This window comes from Agelaius phoeniceus, chromosome 1 (genome assembly GCF_051311805.1).
Source record: "Agelaius phoeniceus isolate bAgePho1 chromosome 1, bAgePho1.hap1, whole genome shotgun sequence".
NCBI classification, from domain to species: domain Eukaryota; kingdom Metazoa; phylum Chordata; class Aves; order Passeriformes; family Icteridae; genus Agelaius; species Agelaius phoeniceus.
In genome coordinates, this window is record NC_135265.1 from 123572704 (window position 1) to 123599782 (window position 27079).

Below are 27079 nucleotides of genomic sequence, written 5' to 3' on the forward strand. Positions count from 1 at the left end.
TCATATAGCATACTTTTAGAAAATCAGAATTATATGACAACCTTTGTTTTGGGTAGCCTTATGGAGGCCTGGAATAGGTAAAATCATTTTATCAGATATCACACCAAACAGAGGCCCTGATGGTAGTGAGAGTTTCTAACAACGAGACAGAGCTACGTTTTACTCACTCAAGAGGGGACTGGCAGGATCAAGCCCCCTCTGTTCACTTCATGTGTGTAACCTAAAGACAAGAAGTAAGTCTAAACATAACTCCAGCCATGTGTAAAACAGAGAAAACCTTTCAGTCAGTATGGAAGAAATTAATAAATTAGATTTATTCCTCTGGCTTCTTTAAAAGAATTGTCACAAGAACTAAACAGAAGATACCAATTAATGAAACAAAGGAAAGTTTAGGGCCATTTAACCTGGAACAATCGTTTCCTCTGGTTAAGGTTTATATAAAACCCAGAGCGGGCCTGTAATGTCAACTCCAGTGGTACCCTTTGAAATCCTGTTTTATTCCAGCGCTCACTACACACACGAAAGCAAATCCTTAAACTGCAGGCTAAGTGCATGTGGCCCAACCAGGACCATACAAAGGCGACACACGTAGCATGTGTCACAGCCAGCAGCGCATGAGTGACTTCGCCAGGGGGGATCCCTCATCTAGATCCCACTCCAGACAATCAGGACACAGCAAGGGAAAAGGGATAAAAAAAAAAAAAAAAAAAAAAAGAAAGAAAGTGGGGGGGTGAAAGGAGGAAAAAAGGAAAATAGCAAGAAGAGCCAGACTCCAAACCCCACCTCTTGCCCCAGACAAACAAGGGCAGGTAGACTGGCTGGGAAAGCCGGGCACCTCCCGCCGAGGGGATGCTGCCGCGGCCAGCGGGGCGCACCCGGCGCGGGGCGCGGAGCGGGATCCGCGCACCTGCCGGCCCCGGGGCCGCGCCCCCGCCCCCGCCCCGCCCGGGCCGCCCCCGCCGGAGGCGTCGCTGCTCCCGCGGCGGGCGCGGGGCCCGGCGGAGCGCAGCGCCCGTGGCCGGCCGGTCCCGCGCGGCCGCCGCCGCCGCAGCGAGCGCGGCTCGGGGGCGCTGCCCGGCGGCGGAGCGAAGCGGCCGCTCCGCATCCCCGCGGCCGCTCCGGGGGCTCCACGCACCGGGCGCGCCGGGCCCCGCGGACACGGGGCGATGGGGAGAGTGGGGCGGGTAATGAATTCCAGCAGAGAGCTCGAGAGGAGGCATTTTTCAGAGACCTGCCATATTTAACATTGACCACACTAAAGATGTTATTAGCGACGGAGGGGTGGGGAGGGCAACGGGGGATACGATAAGGGAAAATAGATAATGACACATAATCCAAACCAGAAGTTTGAAACCAAGTTAATTCGCTGAAAAGAGCTGAACTTTTTTTTCCACTCTCTCGGTCTCTCTCTCTCCCCAACCCCCCCCCCCACCTTTTTTTTTTTTTTTTTTTTTTTTTTAATAGGCTGAGACTGAAAGACAGGGAGATAAACTTGTTAAGGAAAGAAATATTCTTCTAAGCAACCGGGTAAACAAAATAGCTGAAGTGAGACAGTGAAGGAGATGGGGGTAGGGAAATGCAAAGGACATACTACTATTTAGAAACCCCAAAGGAAATTGTAAAGTAGGAAATGAAAAGAAGGAGGAGAAACATTTCTGTTGTAAATTGGAGGGAATGAAGAATAGCGGGAGAAAAGGAGGTAATAGCTGCAGAAGGTCTTATGTAAAGCACCACTGAAGATTAGCCAATGTCTAAAATATTTCAGCTGTGGAAAGAGTGTGGTGTGCTCATCCCTTCAGCATGGGTGTGTGAAAGGGAAATGAGTACGGATAATTACTAATATAGCACATGTCCGGAGGAACCAATCCAAAATAAGAGATAAATTTGGCTGGTGAAGACAGATAGGAAAAAGGCTGGAGGGAGACTTAGGAATACTTACTTATACCCGGGAGGAGACGAAGAGAATTAAAGAAGGGGAAAGGTTTCAAAAGTACAGGGAAACTTAGAGAAACAGCTGGACCGGGAGGAAACAGCTACGGCAGAGATGGGGCGAGAGAATGAAAGTGAGAGAGAAAGAGAATGGGAGAAATTGAGGGGAACAAATATACCTGGGAGAGGGAACAGTTGGAGCGGATGGGAAGAAGGAAAGCAGGAGCGGAAAACTAGGAGAGAGGGAAGGAGGGACAGAGGGAGGGATGTGGGGAGAGAGGGAAGGAGACGGAGGGAGGAGACAAGGGCTGAAGTCTCCCAGCCTGGGGAAGGTGCAGCAGTGAGTGAGAGAGAGCTCACTCGGAGGGTTAGGTTAGATTTCCAGAGCTCTTAGAGCTCATCGACCAGACCGCTGGAGTCACTATTCAACCCGAGTCCCAAACACACGCCTCACTAACTACTTTACAGCCACTTTCATTGATTTTCTTTATCAAATAAACATAATACCCGTTACAGCAACACTTCCTCTTCGCGCAGCCAGAATGCCACAAGCTGATTGCTGCATTTCTCCGGCTTGCAGTTCCCCACCCTCCACCCCTAAATAAATTGTGTTCTTTCACTTAAGTGGTCAAATACATTATTTCTTGCACAATTTTTCTGTAATCTGGAAGGTACTCTGCCAGCTAGGCAAATTGTTTAAATTGCAAGGTAAAAGGTCCCCATTCCCATCGCCCTGGTGTGGAGACAAAATTTTCTCCCCATAAATTCAGGGTTAGCTTATATATTTACATACTTATTTAGCACTATTAAGAGGTAACTTAATTTAAGGGGTGATGACAAAAAGAACAGTTCTGCCTTAAAAACTGCAGGAAAAAAATTAACGCAATTTTACCACATGCACCTAAACTGCCACTTAATCTAAGCATTTCAGCCTCAAATTTCAATTTTATTTAAAAAATCCCCTAAAAGTAGCCCCCTTCAAAAGCTGTTTTTGAACCAGGCTCTTCCATATATGTCAAAGGGCTGTTGAATTATTCATTATTATAATTACTATCATCATTGTCATTATCCCTTTCCATGTGGAAATAATTTTATTATCGTAATTTGATATCTGAAGAATTTCCTGTTAGTCGTTTGATAATAATTTTTTTTCTACTGAAAAGAAAAGTTTTGTTTATAAATGAGAGAAAAATATTTTAAATGCTTTTATGTTTACTATAGATTTCCGTTTATCTAATCGATTGGAATGCCAATAAATCGATTAAAGGTTTAGCGTTTTACAAACAACCATTTTGTGCTTTTTGATTTTACGTTCTGAATGATTTTAATAAAGCTAATGCCTTCTCTGAGCGTTTGTTCACCCCAAACCTAATATTCCATCATTTCTACTATTTACAATTGCAATCTAAAGTGTTTCTAATGAGAAAAATAAACACAAATAAAAGAAGGAAATAATCTGATGAAATTACTTTGTGCCTGTGGTCAACATATTTAGGCAAAGCCCTTAAAAATCTTGGTGAATTATATGCGATCATACAGTGATTGCGGAATATTAAATTAAACTTAGATAAATCCGCATTGAAGGAGGCAGCACCCAATCCTGAATTTATTTCCCATTTTCTATAACAGCATCACTGCGCTCCTCTCTTTGCAATGACAATGTGCCAAATCTAGGCATTTTGAAAACATTTTCCATATGCTTTAACTGGAGACTGATAGACAAAGAAGAAAAGGAGATGGTCTTTTTTCTCTTGAGGTATATTTCCTTTAACTTTTCCTCCTACCTTTCCTGATCTTCATCATTTTTTAAACAAAAGTTTGAAAATCATTAAGACCTTTTTTTTTCTTTTACTTTTTTTTTCTTCTCGTGTAATCAATTCTTGAATTGTGGGGTTTCAGTTATGCTTTAATGCAGGACTATAGAACTGTCATTTCTATACCTTGGCGGACAATATTTTGGGGAGAAATCATTGATTCATTTAGTTTTCGCTTGCTGCTTTTTGTAATTAAAGATGGTTTTAATTATACACTTTTTTTTTTTTTTTGTAAGTCAGATCAGATGTGCTGCTTGCTTGCTGGAAGGTTTTTTGTTTTTTTTTCTTTTAACGGTGCTTTTAATTTATGTGTAGTTTTTACGGATAACACAGAGGTGGTGGCTTTTATTTAGCTGTAAAATCCACACGTTTTCTTTGAAAACTTGGCTCCTTGGGCGAAAATAACTTTTTCTGGTTGCTTTATAATCGCTGTTTGTCGCAGAGGTAGTTTAGCATATTGTCTACACAACAAAGATTCCTGTTTTATTGGCAGTGTGGATTGCTGGATTTAGGTATAAATATTTCATAACTTTCCTCTTTCTGCAGTAAGATCGGTAGTTTTATTGGCTTTTTCTCCTTTTTGTCTGTCTTTCTACCAGAACCGTTTTATTTCTGAAGTCCCTTTTTGTCCTTTTCCAGGATAGAATGTAAAATTTTTCCCTTGGATATATCACTGCTGGAAATATGCTCTTGGGCTTTCTGGAGGGGATGGGGGGGAGCGGTGGTAAGCGGTCGTTTTCCTTTATTTGCATAAGAGCTGGTGAAGTGCCTGTGAAGTTGGTGAATTGCTATTGTTTGGGGCTAGTCCTGACTGTTTTTGTTTATAAACACTGGGGTGGTTGCCGGGAGGGGAGGGAGGTCAGAGCACTGTCAAAGCGCTGACCTCTGAAAGCCCAGAGGGCGCCTGGCTCCTTCACCCTCTCCTTTCTCTCTCTCCCTCTCCCTTTTTCTTTCCCTTCCCATCCAAGGCCAGGAGCTCAGGTTCAGGGCATTTAATCCCCGCGATCTGCCCAAGAAAGGAGCTGAAAAAGGGCTGTTAAGGCTCCGGAGGAAACGCCGGCAGCAGACTTAGACCTGGAACGCTTTTATTTATAGTAATGTCCGGGTGCGCGTTTTTGTACGGCTCCAGCCAAAATAACAACAAGAAGAAAAAGCCAATCGGGATCGGCACTATTTAGCTCAAAATCTCAGCGAGATGTCTATACTATTCGGCTGTGATTTTTCTCTAAGGTCACTGCTCGTTAGACGCACTTTCAGTAGGTGAATGCCAAATCTAGGGCAGTGAAGGCAGAATTGAAATGCAGTATGTTATTGTTGTTTTATTTCTTTTTCGAACAAAACTTTCCAGGAATCAGAGTGGGGATTTTTGTTTTCTTTCCCTCCTCCCTCTTCTCCTCGCGTCCCCCCCCCATTCCCCCCCTCCCGTTTTAAGTGTGTAGTGGAATGTTTTGCGGGGGGCGGGGGGGGGTGGCGGGGAAGAGCGTTGTAAATTAACAAAAGATTTGTATATATGATACCTGCAAAGAAAGAAATTATTAATAATAGCCAAACGCTTTGGGTTCAGAGTCAATTTCATCTCGGGAAAAAAAAAAAAAAAGAAAGAAAAGAAAAGAAAGAAAAAAGTACAAGAGATTGCTATCAGGTTTAAGTATGTTTTGAAAAGAAGTTGCTGAGTTAAACAAAAATGTTAGTTAACACACTGCCTTTGTCAAATAGCCCCCGGGAGGAGAAGAGACAACAAAAAGGAGAGGAGGTGGGGGCTGGGGATCTGAAAGTGTCTGTAGCTCAGATAAAGGGTCTGTAACACTGAAATCTTGTAATACCTCGTTTCAAACTGAGCTCATCTATAGACTTAGGGAACGCAGTAAAAAGACATGGATCCCCTTTCCCTTGGGTTGGGGTCTGGGGAGAGGAGAAGGTGGGGGAAGGGAACGCTTATTAGGGAATTATGTCGGTTTATTAAAGAGGGGAGCGGCTATGTCTGTAATTATGCAGATCCTTGTGCCCCTGTGTGTCCGCAGAGCAGATTTAGGGAGTGAAATGAGCTTGACGGGGAGACGTGGTGTAACAGAGCCCGGTTTGGGCTACGATTTCTTTGTCTATTAAAGAATGGTCAGTGTCGGGCTCTGGCCCCCATCAGCTCCGTCTCGCCCAGGCCAACAAGTTTTCCTTAGGGCTAAGGCTGGAGATGGTAAAGGACAGAAAAGGCTGAGGGGTTTTTGAGGTTTTTTTCCCCCTTCCTTTTCTTTGAAATGTAACGTCACTATCAAGAGCTTTTTGTGGTTTCAACAGGAGGCTCAAAAAACCCAAAATATGTAACGGTGCCTGCAGGAGAAGTTCGGAGGAGGTGGGCGGGGGGTCCACCGAGACCAGAGGAGAGGAGCTGAGAGGTTAGGCGAGACTCTTCGGGGGCGATCAGCTGAGCGAGAGAGGGAGGAGAGAGGGGAGTGGGAGCCGGGCCGGGCCGGGCCGGGCCGGGCCGGGCCGCGCCGCCGGGAGCCGCCCGCGCCCGCCGGGAGCCCCGCACCGCTCCGCGGCCGCCCGCGTCCCCCTCGCCCGCCGCCCCCAGCCCGCGCTGCGCTCCGCTCTTATCACATCCCACAAACCTGCTGCTGCTGCCTCCCGGAATTAACCTTCTTCGATTTTTCCTATCTACGTGGCGATCCCCGGGTTCCTTCTAAACTGTTAACATCCCGTAGTGCCTTTTTTTCTCCCTCCCCCCGCCCCCCCCTCCTCGATAGGTACTATTTTTAGGGAGAGAGAAAGCGGGAGAGACAGAAAACCAGAGAGGTTTAAAATGTTAGGATGGACAGTAAACAGTGGCAGAAGAAACCCTGAAAAATGTGGACTCTCCTGTCGCAATTCCTGCCTTATTCCCCCCTCCTTTGTTCCTTAGCTGTAACTCAAGAACACCATAAACCTATATCCCCCTCCAAGACGAGAGAAAGGGGGAAAAATCTACAGCCAAAAAAGAATGACTTGACTGTTCTGACGTTTGGTGTTTTGACATTAATGACATTAATGATATTGATGTTTCACCAGGAAAAAAAGCACTAGGAATAAAAGAGGTGGGGGGAAGTGCGGGGGGGGGACGACTTTAAAACTAAATTATCTTCGTTTCCTTATTCTTCCGTGACATTAAGTATACGTGTTACTTCACTTGAATTTGAAATAGATGTATTGTTCTCAGGTGTTTCTTCATCACATTGTATTTAATTGTCTTCAGTCTTAGGAAATGTGTTGCCATCCTTCAGGCATGCACTTGAATGGACAATGCATCCTTCTATCTCAGAGTTCCGTTTCGTCTACCATTTAAACCTAAAAGCCTTCTTTCCATCATACACCCTCAATCTGATAACTGTAAACAGGTTTCAGAGATTTCATTTTCAGTCTTTGTTTGCACTTTTTTCCACCGTGTAAACAACAATGCAGAATATCGCTAGTTTCCTTATTACGTTCATTGACAGGGCGCAGTGCCTGTGGAAATCTACATACATATGCTCACACCTTTTTTCGTTGATGAGCTGGTGCAATGCATAGGTGAGGCTTGGAAAAGCAATAAAGTTGCTCTCACTAACCCTCCAATGCCCCTGACTTTTCCCTTAAGTTCCAATCTTGAAGATTTTCCTGAAGTTTAAAGTAAGGTTTCCCTGGATTGAGGTAGGGGTCCTCCCCTGCTTTATTTGCAGATTCCGATTTTTTGAATGGCTGTACTTCCATGCTGGCGGTTTGTTTTGGGTTTTTTTTTTTCCCTTTTCTTTATTTTTAATCCTTTTTTTTTTCCTTCCCCTTTCCAAAAACCTCTTTTTTTTTTTTTTTTTTCTCCCCTTCCTTCAAAACTATCAGGACCTTCACTCTGACCTTAAACATCTGCTTTTAGACACTCGGTTCCCTGACACTGGCCTGTGCTTCCTTAAGGGCAGCCTTAATTCATCATCAGGTGGGGATTTTCCTATTAGCGTTAGTTCCAGTACTTGCAAAATGTTCTCCTGGAGCAGGAGGTTTAGGGCCCAGAGAGGTGTGTATTTCTGCCATCCTGGTTTTTGCTGGTTTGTTGTTGTTGTGCATGTGTGCTTTTAATGGAAGGTTGTGATAAAACCTTCCTGCTGGCTTTTAGTGTTTAAGGCCTAAGACAAGGTTTTGATGTGTATCGCAGGAATCACGAACTTCAAAGGCATGTCAGCTCTAAGGTTACGGTTCACCTGCGCGGGGTCCTTGGTACTGTAAATATCTCCTGCCTGTTCCTGTGACTTAGTGACCATTTCTGGTATACCCATTTCTGGAATAGCATTATCAAAAATCTGCACGTGTTCCTGCGGTGTATTCGGATGCTCTTTGAATAGTCATGTTTTTATCTTCGGTAGGGGGTATTTTAAAGTATGTCTATTCCTAGTTTTAGTTAATTATCTTTTAATGAAAGTGTCAGTCATATTCACATCTGCAGTATTAGGTTAAGATAATTAGATTTTCAAATGAGAAGCAATCTTCTTAAATCCCACACAGGAAAATATTTGTAGAAGATTCCGATTTATAATGACATCTGTACATTTTACCCTACTTTTCATCATAATAGTGTGCCCCCCTCCCCTCAAGAATGAAATATGTCTGGTAAAATATAGCAGATAAAATATTAATAAAATATCAATACTTGCAGGGAAACTGGAAGATGATGCATGTATATGCATGAAACCTGGATTGTATGCAAAGAGACCCTTTCCTTGGGCTGATATTTACTTCATTTTGATAAGACTGTTTACAGTTGATATTGTATATTCTGTAAGGCTTTGCTTTTTACTTTGTTGGTATCTCCAAGCAATTACATGGTGGTCAACAAATAAAGTGTGCTGTGTTTTGTGTGACTCTGTGTGTGTTGAGTGTATGTGCATATGTGTAAATACGATGTGGGATGTGAGTGTGCACATGTGTGCATTTGTGTGCACATGTGTAAATAAACCCGTCTTTATCTCTGTATGGGTTGTTGTTCCCTATCCTAGATATATTACCTTTCCTTTTGCAGATGTGACATACATTCATTAGCCCATTGAAAAAACGGGATGCAATTTTTTTTTCATTAAATCCCCATTAAAATAGAGAAAATGTAAGAGATAGACAGACAGAAATATCTCCCTGATGAAATAATTAATTTGGACCCGTTTCTTTTTAAGTTTCCAAACAGTTAAAAGAGCAAGTCTGCCACCCTCCTTTTTTTTTTTTTCTTTCTTTCTTTCTTTCTTTCTTTCTTTTTTTTTTTTTTTTTTAATTTTCCCTAGCCATCTACTTTGTGTGCCTGTGCGTGTGTGTCTGTGTTACTAATGAAGTTTGCAGACTTGTGTTTGTATCCATGAGCTCCCTTCTGCTGCCCCTTCTTCTCTGGGCTGGCTCTGTGGCTCCCGCAGCCCCGGCGAGCCCCCGGCAGCCGCGGCAGCTCCGGCTCCTCTGGCTCCGGGGCTGCGCGTCATTTGCAGCCCGGAGAATGTTGATCACCTCACTAATTACACCTCTCCCTCTCCTCTTCCCTCTCCTCTCCCTCTCCCTCGCTCTCCCTCTCCCTCGCTCTCTTTACTCTCTCTCCTCTCTCTCTCTCTCTCTCCCCTCTCTCTCCCTCTCTCTCTCTCTCTCTCTCTCTCATTCCCAGAGTGCATATCGGGAATAGACACACAAAGACATGCGCACTCAACTTAATCAGCCATTTTTTTAAACAGGGCTAAAACGATAATAATTAGCAGAATAAAGACATATCGGATTTTCATTTCCTTTCCTCCTTTTCCCAACCCCTTCACAACCAAACAGCGAGACCGCGGTCGGCACATGCTTTAACAACTCCCGGACCCCAAAGGACCGCTCCATGCCCCCCACTTCTTGCTCAATCATTTTTATTTTCACCCAATAAAGTTGGAGGATTATTTTTTTTTATTATTTTTTTAATGAACCTTCTCTCGTTTACTTGGATGTGATCAGCTGTTAAGTAAATAAAGCAAAACAAAAAAGAGAGGCGAAGATCCAGTAGGAACTGCGAGGGGAAATGGAAAGTAAGTTTTTTCTTTAACTTTTATTGAGTAGTTTGTGTTAAATTTAGGTCGAGTATCGATTATCTTTCCAGGCTGATCTTGCACAATCTTTGATATTTCGCTCTCGCTCTCTCTCTCTCTCCCCCTCTCTCTGTGCCTCTTTCTCTCTCTCTCACATACACACACACACACTCACATCCCCAGATCCCATGTACCTCTCCCCTCTCTCTCTCCCCCCTTTTTCTGCCTGTTTCCCCACTTTTAGGTACAGTATTTGCTCTCATTTCGGAAGGAGGGGCTGCTTTTTCTCTCTCCCTTCTTTCTTTCTCTTACTGCCTTTCTCTTTTATTCCGGGGGTTACGTTTTGTTTGTGTATTTTTTTTTGTTTTGGTTTGGGGCTGTGGGTTTCTTTTCTTTTCTTTTTTTTTTTTTTTTCCTCTTTCGGACTGTAACTTTCAGATTAAGTGGAGGACCCTGTTCGCTTTGCAGAAGAGGTTCGGGGGATGCCCCCCACTTTTTATTTCGCTCTTTTTTTCTAGGGAGCTCGGGGAGGGGGGGAATACTGTCAGATTAGGAACGACGTTACGGCTGTCAGAAGTCATCCCTCGCCAGCCCCTTTAGAGCTCGCACTCTTCTTTCGCAGCTCGATCCCCCCAAAACTTTGAGGTGCCTTTTGAAGGCACATTCTGCTCTCCCACCCTCCTTGCCTCTCCTCCTCATCTCCACCCCCCTCGGCCTCTCAAACTTTCGCTTTCGGGCGAGGGGGGGGATGCCAGCAGGGCAATGGGGACCCTGACTGCGTGCGTGTGTACAGGAGAAGGTTGTGGGGTGCTTTTTCCCCTCTCCCCCCCCCCCTCCTTCTGCCCCCCTTTCTTTTGCAGGTAGGTTTCTCAGGAGCAGAGGCAGGGTGGCCGTGCGGGCGTGTGTCTGTGTCTGTGTGTGTGTGTGTGTGTGTGTGTGTGCGCGCAGGGCGATCGCGCTGCTGGCTGCCGGCTCTGGCAGCGTTGGAAGAGGAGCCCGTTAGGAGCGCGCTCTGCGGCTCTGTCAGTTTCGCCGCGCGGCGCGGGGAGGCGGCCCGGCCCGGCCCGGCCCGGCCCGGCTCGGTTCGGCTCGGCTGGACTGGGCTGGGCTCGGCTCTGCTCGGCGCGGAGCGGCCCCGCTGGCGGGGATGTGGGGATGCGCGGCTGCCGCTGCCTGCGGGCGGCTGCCGGCCGGGCGCCGGCGGAGCCCGCGGCATCTCCGCCGTGCCGTGCCGCGCCGTGCCGCTCCGTGCCGCGCCGAGCCGCTCGGTAGGAAAGGCTCTCGCGGGCAGGGTCGGGGACTGCTTTCAGCGAAGCCTTTCTGACATTTTTTTGAAAGGGAGTGGTGGTTGTTTTGCGGGACAGGCGCCCTTTTTTTTTTTTTTTTTTTTTTTGAACAGGGGGCTAAGGTGTATGAAAAAATAAAAAAGACAGCCAACAGTCAAAAAAAAAAAAAAAAAGAAAAAGAGAAAAAAAAAAGCTCATAAACAGCGAGCCGCAGTTTGGTTCCTGCTCTAACTGCTCGTGCCAGAATCAAGTGCATCCCTTCCCATCACGGCGGCTAATGGCAGACGCGTCCCTGCTTCCCCGTCTTTCCTGACTTGAAATTTCCTACAAAATTGCTAATAAACTTTCCCCCCATCCGATGCCAACTTACGGCGGTTCCCCTCCACTCCTCCCCTGCTGCATCTTCTTCCCCCCCCCACCCCCACAGCCTCCCCAGCAGCGGCAGCAGAAAACACACGGGTTGGTATTTCTTTTGTTACCTGCGAGCCGAGCGGCCGGGGGTCTCTCATCGGCTGCTTAGGGCACTGGGTCCAACCGAGAGAGGAGCCACATCAGTCGGGTTCAGCCTGTTTCACCTCAGCGCCGTCCCGAGGAGGCTTTAGCCACCATTCAGTAACACACCCTCCTCCTCCTCCTCTTCCTCCTTAGGTACCAAGGCAGAGATCGCAAACATAACACCCCCCTCCCCACCAAAAAAAAAAAAAAAAAAAAAAAAAAAAAAAAAAAAAAAAAGCCCAACCAAAAGACAACTTGCCAGGCTGAAGATGGTGGAGATTTACATTAAGCCAGACACAGGCAGGTTCACTCAGGAAGTCTGACCATCCCGTTTTCTGACAGTTGCATTTCCTCGGCTCCATTCCGTCCTCCTCTTTTTTTTTTTTTTAATAATTTTCTTTTTATTAGCCTTGCTTTGGTTTTATCAAGGATTATGTAGTGTGCAGGAGGAGAGTGAGAGTGGAAAGAGAGGGCTCGGGTGCTTTTGGGGTGGCTGCTGTGAGGGTGTTTTTTTTTTGATGGTGTATTTTTTTTTTTTTTCAATCGTGTTTCCCCTGGATTTGCAGTGGCTCGATCCTTAGGAGCGGTGATGGAGTGTTTAAAAAGATCATATGTAGCATTATATTTTTAGTTTGGTGGTGGATGGATGGAAGAGGTAGTGAGAAGCCTTTGCAGCCCTGCCTGTTGTTGGTTAGATTGAGGCAGAGACTTGGCTGCGATTGGGACGCGACTGTGACATGGGCATCGATCGCTTCCATTGAGAGCAATGCAAAAACACAGCCTGGGTATGTAACACTCTCAGTGCCATCAACACTTGTTTTACTTTATATTTACTGGCAAAACTGACAGAACGATCCGGAGTGCTTTTCTTTGAAATAAGGAATACAAACGTTTGGATGGGAAGGTGCACAAAGAAGATCGTGGAAATAAACGGGGGGTTGAAGGTTGGGGGGTGTGTGGGGGGGAAGAGCCTTAATCATCATTGCTCCACTTCCTATTCAACTGCCTGTATTTAAGGAGTTTCTGTCTTTTCTCTACCGGGGGATCCTACTAAACTGGTTGAAATGAAAAAAATCAGACTATCAACCTTGAGGGAATATCTGCTAGTTTTCAGGGTTTGCAGTTTCAGCCGGTAGGAAGGCACACAAAATAAAAGATGGCTAGCCAGCTGTTTTAACCTCTTGCACCTGGCTCCAGAGCTGAGGCTCACCAGGATTATTCAGTTATTCGTGTTATCTGTGCTTGAATATTTATAGTGTACGATCTAGAGATCCACACAGTGCATTGTAGCATTTCTTTATCCTTTAGTCGTGGGCTTTTTGGACTTTGCCAACATAAACATGTATTCAATAGTTTTCATTTTTATGATAATGAACATAGAGGGTCAATGAAATATAGAAGGAAAAGTCGTAAATCTGCAAAAGTGAAACCTACCCAAGGAACAAAGAAAGGTCAGGTAAACCATCTGTGTAAGTCACAGTAATAGTACCTGCTGTTTGGTTTATGCAGTGGTACTGCTTTATTATTCTCTAAAATGGAACTTATCCGCTAGATCAAGTTAAAACTAAAGGAAGGCTGTGGAGATGGCAAACGACATTGTGTGCATCTTTCAAAACAGGGCGACAGATGTGTACCTTGATTTTTGAATAGTTTAGGTTTATTTGTGAAGATAGTGCACCATCAAAGAACATATAAGGGAGGCTGAGAAAAATCACTGTTTAATATTGCAGAATTTACTGCTTCCATTCTGACCATGAGCCTAAATTTACACAATGAAATTTGATTATCTCTAATAACAATATTAGATCCTGCACTGGATGGATGAGAATTGAGGTGGTTTTGTTGATTGCAAGGGTTTAATGTTGCATTTCAGAATCTGATGTGGTTTAGCCTCCCTTCCATTAACTGGAAAACCCCTGAGGTTTTACAATTATTTCTTAAAGATAATACATTTAAGATTGCATTGGTAGGCTGAAGAAAAGTCATAAAGGCAAGAAGGGAAGCCCTTAATAACTCTTGAGATTCAGACATGTTCAGCAGTTAGATTGGCTCTGACTTCACCAAGGGTCGACAATGTGTCATTTCCATGAAGCCAAATTGCCCTCTGCCTATATGATATTAATGTGCAAATCAATATTTCAGGGATTAAATTTCCCTTCTTCATTTTTTATGGTTTCTACCTCAATAAGTCTCAAGTCTATTAGAAGAGGCTGGATGATTTAAAATCTTTCACTGCAGAATGGCTTGTCGTAGCCTTGTTTCACAGACCATTTTTTGGATTTTCGTTGTAAAAGACTAAAGGCATTCCAAAGAAGTTGATAGTCAATATAGGGACATGCTCACTGTTGTAAAGCCCTTGTTCGATTAAGAGCTAAAAAGGTATTGAAAATATAATATATATGCTTATATAATATATATACATTCTACTGCTTTAAAAATATTGTGTTAATCACCTATTGATTTATTTCAAAATCAATTGAAGCTCCTTTCTTATTAGTGATTTGTTCAGCATTCTTCAGCCTTGTTGTTAATTTTCTTAAGCAGAATGCATGAATTAATCTGCTGGTAGAATGTGTTTTGGTGTGTTTTTGAAGCATATTTAAACCCAGGCAGTTTTACCTCTTTAAGCTAAGTGGTGTGAGCAGTTTAGTATTGTGGGAGAACCAGGAGGCTTCGAATTCAGCATTGTTTTTATGAAGCTAAGGGGCATTTTGCAAATATTTTACGATTTATGCTCATGTGCATATCAGTAATGTTTATTGAGAGTTTCCATTGAATATTCAGGATTAGTTAAAAATTAAAATGGAGCTATCTGATCTGGAAGGAAACAATACATGACAGAAAATTTAAGTCAAAATATGAGGTTGTGACTTTATCACATAATCTTGGGAAGGCCCTACTGTCTATCATTTAGTGTTGTTTTATAGTCTTAGACCATCTGGACTAGGTTCCGCACAGCTGCATGAATTTCATATGTGATAGAACATTTTTTCCATTCAGTGTGAAATGTTCCTTCCTAAAAACGTACACCAGACTCGCTTAATTTAGTCTGCTAAAAGAAATGCACATGAAAAAGGACAAAAGGCTCTTTAATCTCTGCAAGCTGTTTGTTTTTCTTCAAGATTCCTGTCTGTTTGGGTTTGAAAAGTCATGTTTATTGAGCAGATGATTCTGAGGTGTGACATTAAGATAATATATGATTTTTGTGCTAGTTTCTGCTCTCCTAGTTAATTTGCAGATCTACTTTTTATGCCTGTCAAAACACAGTTAATCTATTCTTATTTACAATTAATCTCAATAAAATTAATCTTAACTATGCCTTAGTCAGTAGCTTAAAATATCTAATTATATTCAATTAACTGCTGTCATAGTAATTAACACTGCTTAATTGCCTCTGCATATATTTATGTAAAGCTCATTAGTTACTGCTTGCTCTTTTTTCCTTTTCTCGTTCCCATTTCTGCGGATCTGAGAGCACTGACATAAAACCTAGTCTAGTTTTTGACAATTCGAGTCTTGAAGACCTGTGACAATGGCAATACATGTGTTTGTGACCTGTTAGGTGGGTAAATATTTGTGTTTTCATATGCAAAAAGGTCACCAGAGCTGGGTCTCTAAAGTACTTCCAATCCAGCTCCCTCCAACTCTTGGCCTTTCTCCTACCCCACCACACACAAAAATGTTTTCTAGCCTGTTGATAGAAATATGAGAAGCCAGGTTAAGCTTTGTGTTTATAAATGAAGAGCTTTTCTGCATCTGCCTTGGGGCTGTACCCAGAAGGCAGAGCTTTGCTACTCCAAATTCATTCAAAGGGTTAAAGACTTGGCCAAGGTTCAAACTGAGAAGCGCCCAGGGAAAGTGCATGTGAATATGTACAAGTTTCATGTAATTAGTGCTTAATTATATTAACATATGCAAATTGTCAACTTAGGAGCTTGTTGAGCTGGCAAAGATCAGCCAGGCACAATTGCTGTATTGTTCTGAAACAATAATGGATTTCAAGTTGGATTGTGAAAACACATAACTAGCTATCTAATTTAACTCATACCATGGTGAAATTTCATTAGTCTCCATGGAGACTGGTTTAATTGTGCTGACTAATGTTCTGGGCTGCAGAGTGTCCTAAAAAGAAAGCGTTGTTTGCCTAATCCACCTTACAATGACACTTGTTTGTACATGTTTCCCTTGTGTGAGAATTTGCATATGCAAATAAATAGTTTCTCTGCCCCATTTGTCATGGCTGTTCATTACCCATGAAGAGGACATTGTTACTAGGCTGTTACTGAGTCTCCCAAGACAGGATAGTGTCAACCAGTCCAGCCACATTCTTTCATAATTTGTTTCTGATTAATAGACCAGAGTGAGGCTCGTTCTATTCAGGCCTCTGCAAAGGGAAGGTCAGTTCTGTCACTGAAAAGAGTTTCCGCAGCAACTGAAGTTTTTTTCTCTCCCTCCCCCTCCCCCCTCATGCTTTGGCTAAAATAATCATATTTAAAATAATGTATTCTTGCTCTAAGGAATACCGCCACTAATAATCTCTAGTTTCCTAAAGCAAAAGATAGGAAAATAAAGGAGATTCTGGTATTGGAATATTAATCCTGTTTTTGACAGAAAGGTAAACTGATATAATTGCTTTTCAGTCGAAGGAATGGGGGTTTATACAAGTGTGAAAGCATCGGAAAAGGATTAGCATTTTTTTGCATAATGAAAAGCTCTGTTGAATAGGGCACTGAATGGTTGACTGAATGACTGAGATGAAAGGAAGATGAAAATGCAGGCTCCTCTTTCTTTATGCCTATGTTCAGCTCTCCCCAAAGTTATGTTTGTCCAAGACTTGAGAAAACAAGCAGAAGCTCAGATTTTAGCAAATTGCTAAGATGCCCTGAATTTACATCATCATGAGAAGTAACACGTACGAGAGTACTGCAGCGAAAGGATAAGAAACACAGGTTTGTATGGAGGGGAGCTGCAGGAACATGACAGGCAAACCAAATATTGACTATTGGGTATCAAGGATTCCCAGCACTTTGCTTGGGGGAAAGAAAGAGGGAGGACAGGGGCCAGCAGGGAGGGAAGGAGCTGCTTTAAAAGTTGCCAATGGAAATTATGCATCAACACATAATAATCTAATAAAAGTTCGGCATTCAAGGAAGCAGGGTTTAGTCAATATCTGTTTTAATTATTAAACTGTTTCTCCTTTGGAAAAAGTTATGAATTCTGACTCAGTGCTAAGTGTTTAAGTGGTATAGGAGCCTTGCTGGGGAAAAAATTACTCTCTTTGCTCGCCTTAGAAAACAGAGAAAGCTTACCGAAATAGCAATTGATACATGCACGTAAGGAGCGCGGTGTTCAGTGTGACTGTGTCAGCATACTCAGGTTGGTTAAAACATTTGGATTCCTGTAGATTCAGGTGGCCAGAAGGGCCCTGGCCTCCTCCTGCAATCAGTGCTGGCCCCCTCCGCCTCCAGCCAGCACAGGATCAGGCCCCCAGCCAGGGCTGCAACTGGTTAGCTGTTGACAATGTGATCAGTGCTTCTAATTATGTTCTCTCAACAGTAATTAGGGCAGTTAAAATACCATAAGTGTTGAGCCACTTTTGAAAGTGGGAAGTGGTTCTTTTGTATGTATGTAAATCAAATGCAGTGTGAATAATTATTTGTATGTGTGCATATTAAATAGGCTCTCTTTTTTATCAGGTCAACATAAGTACTGATTTAGAGCTACTGTGGAAAACTCTCGGTAGACAGACTAAATATTAACTTGTTTTGGGGATTTTTTTCCAGTTTGCAGAACATTTATTTGTAAATGCTTGCTAGTTCAGTATTGGGCTTGATCTGATAATATTTAAACATTGGAGATGCCTCTAAGAAATTAGGATTGCTTATGAATAAATGAACCAAAACTGTAAATGCAGACAGTGCTTGGGAAGAATAGTCACAAAAAAATCTCTTTTTTAAAGATAAAGACCTTCTGGAGGTTTTAGAATGTTTTGCTGCTTGCTTTATGAAATTCCTTAAAAGTTCTTTGAAAGGAATATGCTTGGGGTATGCCTTTCATTCTGGGAAGATCTTATTAGTGTATTTCTATAAGAAAAATGTGTTAATTAAAAAAATAAATTAATTTGTATTTTAAAATATTGTTAACCAAGCACCATGTGTTGTCTCTGGCAGAGTTCCAGCCACTGTAGAACTGGGTAACACATGGGTTAATAATAACTTATGTGATGTCTGCATTCTTTCTGAATGGGCAGAATCCCAGCACACCAAGATTCTGAGATTCAAGATTTTAAAGAATAAGATGTAACACAAAATATGCTTATGTGAACAGATGCACAGATAGGAGAAACTAAGAAAGACATGTATGAGCTGCTTTTACCGAATAGGTACAACAAACCCAGTAGGTTTTGTTTGGTAGTTGTTGAGATTTGTTGTTGTTTTTGAAAGGGGTAATAAACACACGTATTGATAGCAGGATTTTGCAGACCTGTAGAGATAAACTTGTTTTGCATACATAAAAGCAGGAAGTTCAGTCTATAAGACATGCCACTCTCTTTCCTTTTTAATAGTCACTCTATAGCAGTTTTATACCACTATTTTCATTATTATTGTAATTTTTGCTGTGTTCTAAACTAACCAGAAAAGTTTGTGCCAGCCTGAAATATGGCAGACTTGTTGAGGAATTACGCTTTCAGCTTAAAAAAAATATTCTGAGGAATGGTTTAACTAAGTTATAAGGTCAAAATAAAAGTTTCCTATATCAAGACACTCTGTTTTATGTCCACATTACTCAGGATTGGCTTTCAATTAAAAAAAAGAAAGTGGAGATATATATATTTAGATTGTAATTTGTCTGAATTATGTTCAATTTGCTTTTTTTTATTTTTGAGAAAAAATTTAAAGACACACATAAACTGGCATCTCTTTACAGATAAATATAGCAGACTTTTAATACTCACAGTGATCTGATCAGTTATCCCAGCTCCTAAGAAGGTGTTATGGTCCTTCAGGTCAATAGTTCACAAACTAAAGGCTGTATGTACATGAAAGACCATGGTGACTCTGAAAACAAACATTTACCATACAGGCTGCAGCAGTGTCTGCAGAACAAGCGACGTGCACACTGGATATACATTTAAAACTGCATTCAAATAGACAAATATTCTATTTCTGCAACAAAGAAATACATACAAAAGGCCTGTCTTGGTGTGTGCCTATGACACAAATAACCAAAGGAACAATATTCTTCCCATTCACCCTAAACTAAATCAACAATTATTGCCCGAAATTAGAGGAATAATATGGGTGTAAAACTGGCAAGACAGACAGTTTTGATATTAGTGGAAAAAGAATCTTGCCTGTAGTTACCACTTGACAATAATTCCATAAAATTAAATTCGAAAAGTTTTGTCTCCTCTTTTTTTGCTCCCATTTCATTTTTAAGGAAGGTACCGGAAGGTTTGTAAGTAAGAGGTTTTCCAGAGAGGTTGAGGGGGGGTCAGTTCTCTTCCTTTTACCAGTTAACAGCGGAGCTGAGGGTCTGTGAGAGGCTGCTGCTGAAGGCTTGCTCCTCCCTGTTTTGACACTGAGGCTGCCTTATAAATTCACCTAATCTGAGATGACAAGGCACCTGTCACTGGTAGTGCTCCAGTGTTGGGGGCACTGATGGAAACCTGGAATAATCCCAGTTGTTTCCACACTTGTCCCAGAAGATGGTAGTGTAACAGATAAGAATAATCTCTTTTTCATGGCAGAAACATTGCTTCTATCTATCTGTTCGGGATGGTCCTTTGATTTTTGGTATTCAGAGAACCAGAGATTTTATAGCAAGAGAGGGGAAAGAAATATCCTTGGATTTGCCAGGTGTTACATGATGTTTTCAAATGCAGGTGGTTTGCCTGTTTGAGAAACTATGGCTGTCCACCTTTAATCAAGATTCTTCTTGTTTACCACCTAACACTTCCCATGACTTCCCCACTCCAGAAAATAAGGTTCTGAGTGAAAAGTACCTCCTTAAAAAGAGAATTTATTCCTGTGGATTTTACTCAGGTCCTTTTCTGTTTTGTTGTTGTTTTTTTTTTTTTTTAATTGAAATAAGGTTATTGATTTTGTTTACAGCACCAAGAGTTTAAATTAAAGAAAATGTAACATTTCTAAAATGAATTATTTAGTTCTATGGCATATGTCATCCCTCAATCTCTCAGTTCCTTTGAATTTTCACAACTGTTTACAAAAAAATATTTTTTTTTGCTATTGGAGTGCAGTTATCTCTGGGGTGGGAAGTGCCACCCCATGCACACAAAACCATGAGCCACTCTGCTAAAACAAAGCCATGTGCTTTGGGAATTTTTCCAGCGGCAGCAACTGGTTTCTGTAGGGAAGAAAAATATGATTTCTCAATGAGTCGTCTGCAGTGCATTGGGACAGACATTTCAGTTCCAGTGAAAGGCATCACTGGAGTTTTGAGTCCTAACTGGTCTGGCCTGTGGATTTCTCTCTCACTTGACGGCTGCTTTCCGCAGCATTTTTGCAGTTTCCAGTTTTGACGGAGGGCCTGTTCCGAAGTCCAGCGCTGCCTGATCGATTTCTCCAGGTTTGGATCAGGCCCTCGCAAAGAAGAGCGTCATCTGCTGAGGCACCCGCCGCAATTCCAGCAGCGGCAGGTCAGGCTGCCAGGCAGCCGCCCCCCGGCCCGGGGGGAGCGCTCACTGAAATCACAGCTTTTTCCCGAGTGGGTGGAAAGGCAACAGGAGACAGCAGAGCAAAAAAATGTTAGTATTTAAATATAGCAGAAACTGGGAGCCTGACAATAACTCAGCTACTACAGAGTCAATTCAGCCATCTGGAGATGGTGACATGTCAAAAAGGGGGGGGCTGGGGGAAGAAGAGGCGTTGTGAGGGAGAGAGAGTACTTAAAAATGAAGAATTTCATTCCATGTTGAAATCTATTCTCCATGAAGGATACAGCTTTAATGTTGAACAGCATAGCTCTCTGAGTGGTTTTGTGCATCAAAGACGTACATACTGGAGCACCTAGTGTCGTGCCACAGCTGGATTCTAATGTTCCTGGACCAGATTTGTTTGACCCAGCACAGAGTTTACTGTTGAAATTAGTTTGATTTTCAATGTTATTATTATTTAAAAATAGATTTTGAGGCTGTTTGAATTTTTAAAACACGTTCTGTGGTAATGATTTATAAATATTCCTGATTTCAGCTGTAGCTGTACAGAAGGGTTGAATCTGCTCTCAGCATATTTTTTACATGATTTTAATAATTGGAGGCAAATATACTGCATATCTTTTAGGTTCATTTAAAAATCTACGCAATTTAAACAAACACTGAATTGTGTAATGGTTTGTCTGGGAATTACTTAGGCTGCACAGCATAATAATATTTTATTAGCTGTCATTTGTTTTCAAGGAAGAAAATGGTGATTTTTATGTTGTGTGTTATGTGAAAACTTGGCACTGAAACAGGACAGTCCCCAAATGTGAATTTCTTAAAAAGGCAGGACAGTAGTTGCCCAAAAGGTGAAGACTTGAGAAAAATTGGGGTAGGTCATTTCTTTCCTGAAATGAAGCAGGGTACAGATTAGGAGCCATTAAGGTTTGCCAGGAGTTGCTGGTCATAGAAGCCTGTTTAAGTGCTCACTGTCAACAAGGAAATCATGGGCAGCACTTAAAGTGGCTCACCTCTGATTTATTCATAAACCTCACACGAGCACTTGGCTTTGTTGTTGCTCTGGTAAGGGGGAACTGATGCCAATAAGAACAGGAATAAAGAGCTTCTTGCATGGTCCAAAAGTGAATAGCACTTTATCTCAAAGCATGACCTTCCTTCCCAAGATCTGTTGTGTTACAGTTGACTCTGCTAGATGTGTATTCTCAGATGAATTGCTAGAATACGTTACAACAAATATATACTTTGTAAACCCTCTAGATGTAACAAGAACCGTGTAACTGGAACTTAGGTTCTAACTTGACAGAAAGGTTGTGGTATTCATAGGGAGCTGAGCAATTTCCGTTTCAGACAGTGCTTTATGTTGGTGTTTTTATTGTGAGTCAGAAAACAGTGTGATTATGTGGCTGTGATTCAAATGAAAATTTTATATTCTTTAAGGGATTTATTTGAGAAACATATTTTGATAAGAGCAGACACACCGAATGTGAAGTGATTCAGAGACTAAAAAGGAAAAAAAAAAAGTTGACTTTGTTTTTAGACATATTTGATGGCTGCTGCTGTATTTTTGTTTCTCTAAAAAAGGCAAAGTAGTGCTCGCAGTCTGCAATGGGGGAAGGGGCCTTTCGAAGACGGTCAACTACCATGTTTGCACTGGGGCAGAGGTTGAGTACAGTTACTTAAATCCCCAGAGAAACATTTGGTTAACGCTAGACTCTTTCTGATCCCGTCCGAGTCTGGTTTTCTTTCCTGCTTTTTAATGAAGTTTGTTTGTTGCTATGTTTAGGTTATGTTTTTAAACTCGCTTGCATTTTCACAACAGATTTGACCAAAAGAGTCATAATGGAAGACAGTGATGAGAGTTAATGATACGTCTTTGATAAAGCAGTCCTCGTGTGCAATCTGATCACAGCCATCAGCTCATTTGTCATGGCTGAAGTGAAAATGTCAGGACCAATGAGTGTATCAGTGCTGAAGGGGGCGAAAGGGCTTTTGGAGACACTTTTGTGCTGGGAGTGGGCCATAGCTTAGATGCAGCTCTAGGGAAATACTGGGATTAGCCAACTCTGTGCACAAATCCCTAGCATAACAGAATTAGTTGGGAAAATGAGGTTTGTTAGAGAAAAAAAAATCTGTAGAACTGCTCTAGGCTTCATCCCAGGAACTATGAAAAGCAGTAAAGCATTTTATTAAAATAATTTTAGCAATGTGAACGTGTGCACATTCCAGTGAAAGTCACAACTGGTAGCCAACATACTGACACAACCCATCCTAATGCATTTTGCATATGTATGTGGGTTTCCTTATAAAATTAAAAAAAAAAGTGCATTAAAAAAAATACAGTGTTTACAATCTTAACAGAAGGTTTACTGAATTTGACACAGTCGAAATTTATGCAACATTAAAATACGGACTGATGCTGATGATCTTTTTGCATATGTTATTTCAAATAAAATATAAGGATAATCTCCCTGCTGTAGACACTTCTTTACTCAGGGGGTAATTCATAATATAAAAACATACTGATTGCCAGACTGGGATTTTGTTGTGGCCAGCCTTTTTCTCTCTTTGGCTAGTCTGTGCAAAATGCTTCTGAAGAATATGTCAGTAGGCAGATGTAGGATAACCTATTGTATATGCCTGCCTTGGCAAGACTGCAAATGCAAATTTTTTAGACCTCTGAAAAACAAGTTTTAATATCCCTTACAATTTAGTTTTTAGGTTTTGTTTTTTTCACTTTTATTACAATAACTGGATAATTTTGGCAGCCAGTTCCATTCTTTTTTTTTAATTCTTGGGAGTTTCATGGTTTCAGTGGTATCCTTCTGCAGTGAATCCTACTGTCTAACCTTTTTGCTCCTCTCATCATCAGGTTTTAATTTGTCACAGCTTAGCTTTCTTGGAAACCTGCTACTTGTCTGCTGGAAAGCTTTGTCTTGCTTCCTGTTACATACCTAGGAAGAGCACGGTGCTTTTCCCACTGTGTTGTCCATAAAAATGCTGAAGAGATCTTGGTTTCTTTGAGGTCGGGATCCTTCTTGCCAGACCTATTCAGCTGATGTGCAACAGTGTAGGTGTTTAACCAGGTAATTCCACTACCTGCACTATGCCAGCCCAAGAGGAGTGAGTGGGAGCGAGTTATTCCATCTCCAGTGTGTGAAGCAGTTACTGAGAATTGTCTGGATACTAGATTTGTGTAGCTAATTGTCTCTTGGGCTACACCAGTTAATAATGGCTATTTACCTGCTTTGCTGTGTGCCCTGTGTGTTTGATACTGCAGAACTGGGGGTGTTTTAACTTCCCACATCTGCGCTGAGGGCGTTCAGCAGGCTGTCAGCGCTGGCCTGAGAGCATTTCTCCCTTTGTTTGGTGTTGCTATTAAAGGTGCTGCTGCGAGTTTATCATCTTTCCTTTGGTTTTAACGGGAGGCTGAGAAGAAAATCGTTGTCACCTCGGTTGTCTCACTGGTCTGGTGGCTGCCACCATTCTGCAAGGCCTCGGAGCGGGGGCAGCGTGTGGCGCTGGCAGCGCTGGCCCTCGCCATGCTCTGCGTTACTGGCGCGTCGGCGTTGCTGCTGAGCGATGCACGGCATTTGTACGGGCTGGAAATCTCTCACTTCCTAGCTCTTTCCCAAAATTTGGGCATAAGTTTGGAAGCAGGCAGGACTGATTGGAGGGGGTGGAGAGGAGGCGATGTGTGGCAGAGCCCTAGGCTGTGGCTCAGGTGCCAGGCCGTTGCCTTTGGTAAGGCCTGGCTCTCTCGCAGCAGGCTTGCAGCTAGCATGTGAAACCAGCTCTTGTGGTCATGGGCTTCGGGCCCGCGGTCCTTCTGGGCCTTCTCATGCTGTGAATGTGACCACAGGGACTAAAGATACCAGGTAACGTTGAGTCTGGCATAAAAATGTGTAATAAAGCTGCAGCCACCAGTCTTTAAACCCCAAACACTTCCCTGTTTATGCGTGTCAGTGTGAGTGGCAGCAGCAAAGTAATTTATTTAATCTAACTAGTACTTATCTTTGTTAGGAGTCGCCTGCAGATTTCTTCCATTTCATGTACAGTGGATTGTCCTTTTTCAGATAATGTGCTTGTACAACCTTTTTTTTGTTTAATTCTATTGATTTACAATATTGAAGTGATATATCTGATACCTGTTTCCTGCACTTTGACTGTATGTAGTCAAAGAAGCTGATGGGATTCTTCCCTCCCTTTCACAAGCCTTTAGGTGTTTTAAATGTATAATTATAATTGCATGTCATTTGATAGCTGCACTAATTGCTGCCAACCATTGTCTGTTTGCACTTAATGCTGAAACCTGATCAACATCCTGCTTTGGTTGATGTTTGGTGGTAAACTTTAATTAACTCTTATTGCATTGAAGAAGAGCTCAGTCTCTGTGCTAACTAATCATTTACCTTCATTATGTCCTGACAGCTCCACTTGTTCCTGGTACTAATAGATACACCAGTCAGTAAATAAACCTGCAAACCTTCATGCCTTCAAGTTGTTCCTCATTGATATTTTGTTGCTTAAAGTATAATGGTGTAAAGATAATTATTTCAGTTAGTTTTGTATCTCTGCTTTTCCAGACACTGATCTCAAATTGCCTTTTTCATGCCAGACAATATAATTTTAATAGTAACTGTAGATTTAAGATAACATTATTCCTTCAGCATGGTTCCTATATACATGCATCTTTTGAATCAATACAATTAAGCTTGTCTCCTGTTGGAATTCTTGTAATTATTTTTCTTGAAATACTTTTCCTGTAATGATATTGAAGTTAAAGTAATCAGGTTACTGGCAGATCATGTAAAATTCAACTCAAAATTGCTGGCTGCTTGATTTTAATTTGTCTGACATCAAGTTTGTTTGAAAAGGGATAATATGTGGTTAAACAAGGAGCTTATAATTATGGTTGACATTTGTTTGTTTATAATGAAATCTAATTAAAGTTCATACATTTTAAAACACCAAAGTTAATTACTGAATTGCTCACTTCACTTATGCACAGCAGTCAAATTAACTTGCAGAACAAAAAAATGACAAAAGACTATGCATAATAAAAACAAAATGCCCAGCTGATCTTGGCAGTACAAAACAAATTTGCCATGATAATATTCTAGAAAAAAAGTGCTTTATTAATAACTAAACTGTTTAAAAAACATCCTGTATTTTCACTGACCAGGCTGACTTAGTAATAGAGTAATATTTAAATGTTTAACATGATTTACAATACTACAGCCTTTTTTTTTTCCAGATGCATAATTAGAAGAGTCTTGCGGTCTTGTAAATCTGCTCAAAAATCAAGATTCTTTATATTTTGTTTTCATCAAGACTCTTTTGTAACTTATCTGGAGTTGTGGTATCTCCCCAAAACCTGGACTGTTTGTTTGACTACCTGCCTCGTGGTAACTTTTAGAAAGATAACTGCAGCATTTTTAGCATGCAGGCAAAAAAGTACTGTAATTTTTATTTCACAGTGTGTTTTGAGACAACAAAGTGGTTAGGAGAATGCTGTAGAGCCACTCTGACTCCCTAGTCATTATTTGTTACTTTTGCCATCCATTCTTACCTTGCAAATATGCTGACAGAGGGCACATCCAGACTTCAGTAAAATCACAAAGCTTGTGATAATTCACACTTTAGAAGATTATGCTGCTCTCTTTTACATCATTAAAGTATTTTTAGTATGCTTACTTATGTTAATATTACATTTTCGTTAAATTAGACCTAAGTTTAATGAAGCAAAAACCTACATATCTGTAATTTTTTCTTAAGAGCTGTGAATGCAAATGATCTCTTTCATAGTGTGTGAGAACAGGTGACGGATCCAGGCAGCACTATTTTTCATGAAGATAATTAGGATTAATTTTCTAGCTGCTTTTATTTAATTTAGTTCCATGTGAGTTTAAAACAACATCTAATGTAAACTAACTTTAGTCAGAGTTAAAGAGATTAAATGGTGAAAGCTTTACAGATTGGGAGTATTGACATATGAATAAACACAGTAAATATGATTTATTAATTCCTAAAATGATTGATGCAGTGAAGTTGTTTAGAGGAAAAAGGAATATGGATTCAATAGCTAAGCTTTATATTTAGTGGGATTATTAACTTGAACTTCCAAATTTAACAGAGGTTTGGGGAGTGAAAAGAGAAAACATGGGGGCTCTGTCCCTTAATGGCATGCTTGTAAAATTGAGTGTAATTTACATAACCTTTCATAGTGTATATTGTGTGTGTTATAATACAGGATCTGATTGATTCGTAGATTAATATTTATTTAGTAAAAGAAAATCAAAGGGATTAAGCAGTCATCATTTTAACTCTAATCCTACTTTGCATAGATGAGACAAAGGGTGGTGATTAATGCTCTAATGTTCACTGGGTCACTATCATTCAGATGCACCTTTCTCCATAAAGAAAGAAAGGCAAAAAGTTGATGCTTTCTCCTAGTATTGGCAAACAAGAGTTTTCTAGCCATACTTTGCCTGATTAGGCCATTCTTCATCACTAATGAAGTAATCACTACAGAACCTGTGTCAGGTAGTAAAAATATGGCATGAAAGCGAGAATTAGAAGGATAATTACAGTTCATGTTCTTGTCTAACACCAATGTGAGCTATTAATATTCAGTTAGAACAAATACATGCAAACTAGGGTAGCTGGAAAAAAAAAAAAAAGAAGCCAGATATGTTTGTAGAAGTAGCCTAAGACATAGGCCTATCTTGCATAATGATTGCAACATTTTCCTAAAACAACAAAACCAAACAGCAACAAAAGAAACATATTGCACAGTAGCTTTGTCAAGCTGGGATTGCTGATCTTGCTTTTAAAAGGAGAACAGCT

General features: G+C 41.5%; 1 protein-coding gene and 1 long non-coding RNA gene across 4 annotated transcripts in view; one reads left to right on the forward strand and one right to left on the reverse strand.

Moving 5' to 3' along the window:
- Positions 1 to 11699, reverse strand: part of LOC129121217 (uncharacterized) — a 31754-nt gene extending 20055 nt beyond the window's left edge. The window contains exon 1 of the long non-coding RNA XR_008534411.2: positions 11538 to 11699. This is a non-coding gene — a long non-coding RNA (uncharacterized LOC129121217). The remainder of the gene's footprint in view (positions 1 to 11537) is intronic.
- ZFHX4 (zinc finger homeobox 4) overlaps positions 9330 to 27079 on the forward strand; it is a 150066-nt gene continuing 132316 nt past the window's right edge. For 2 of the 3 annotated variants that reach the window (XM_054634303.2, XM_077186613.1), the window contains exon 1: positions 9330 to 9772. The gene's annotated coding sequence lies outside the window, so the exon portion shown is untranslated. Of the gene's footprint in view, positions 9773 to 11727; positions 12339 to 27079 lie in introns of those variants that run through there. The other variant, XM_077186604.1, reaches the window with a different exon arrangement.